Source organism: Otolemur garnettii, unplaced genomic scaffold (genome assembly GCF_000181295.1).
Source record: "Otolemur garnettii isolate 467f Iridium unplaced genomic scaffold, OtoGar3 scaffold00046, whole genome shotgun sequence".
Classification (NCBI taxonomy): Eukaryota; Metazoa; Chordata; class Mammalia; order Primates; family Galagidae; genus Otolemur; species Otolemur garnettii.
The window spans coordinates 11,809,861-11,811,172 of NW_003852441.1; positions in this window are offsets into that span (position 1 = coordinate 11,809,861).

Consider the following 1,312-nt stretch of genomic DNA (forward strand, 5'->3'; position numbering starts at 1 on the left):
GCCTGTAGTCCCAGCTACTTGGGAGGCTGAGGCAAGAGAATCGCCTAAGCCCAAGAGCTGGGAGTTGCTGTGAGCTGTAACGCCTCAGCACTCTACCAAGGGCAACAAAGTGAGACTCTGCCTCAAAAAAAAAGGACTCTTTATGAATAACAAAAGACACTTCCGTCACTCAGGAAATATCAAAGGTTTAAGAAACTGTTCCAAGACTAGAACGAAGACCACATATGTTTCTTTTCTTTTCTTTTTTTTTTTTTTTTGCAGTTTTTGGCCGGGGCCAGGTTTGAAACCGCCACCTCTGGTATATGGGGCTGGCGCCCCACTCCTTTGAGCCACAGGTGCCGCCTGTACCACATATATTTCTTATCATATCACACTTGCCCATTCCCACCTCTCAGCACAGTATATGTCATTCTCTCCAGCTGGAAACCCTTCTCATACTTCTTTCTTCTCCAAACCCTATCTGGCCTTTAAGGCTTAGCTCAGCCTCTTTTGGACCATCCAGACTTTAAATTTACCTGTACTCACAATCTGTCTTACTCATTTGACACTGTGTCATTCATTCATTCAGCAGAAAGGTGGCGGCACCAAGTGGTGTGCTGGGAACTGGAGCTACACTGAGAACAAAACAGGCTCCTGTCTTCTAGATGACGGATGCCAACCACGTAATAGCCTCACTACCCTCTGGAAAGAGCCATAAGGGGAAGTTGTGCTGTGTGGGACATCAGAGGATATCAGAGGGCAATGAGAATGCAGCTGAATGAAGGCCTCCTGGAGAACAGTGATGCATACCACAAAGGAGAGGGACTACTCAAGTATTGCTGGCTGCATATAAAACTCTAAGAAGGCTGGGCGCCCGGATCTCGGTGGTTAGGACGCCCGTCACATGTTCCAGGGCTGATCAGTTTGAACCCAGCCTAGGCCTACTAAACAAAAAAATAGCCGGGCATTGTGGCAGGTGCCTGTAGTCTCAGCTACTCAGGAGGCTGAGGCAAGAGAATCACTTGATCCCAAGAGTTTGAGGTTGCTTGAGTTATGATGTCATAACACTCTAACAAGGGTGACAAAGTGAGACTCTGTCTCAATTAAAAAAATAACTCTAAGAAGAAAACAAAGGGGGAAAAGCTTTATGACATTGTGCTTGACAAGGATTTTTTTTGATGTGACACCAAAAGTACAGACAGCAAAACTAAAAATAAGTAAATTGGACTACTCCCAAATTAAAAACTTCTGTGCATCAAAGGACAAAATCAACAGAGAGGAAAGGCAATCCATGGAATGGGAGAGAATATTTATAAATTTTATATATATATAT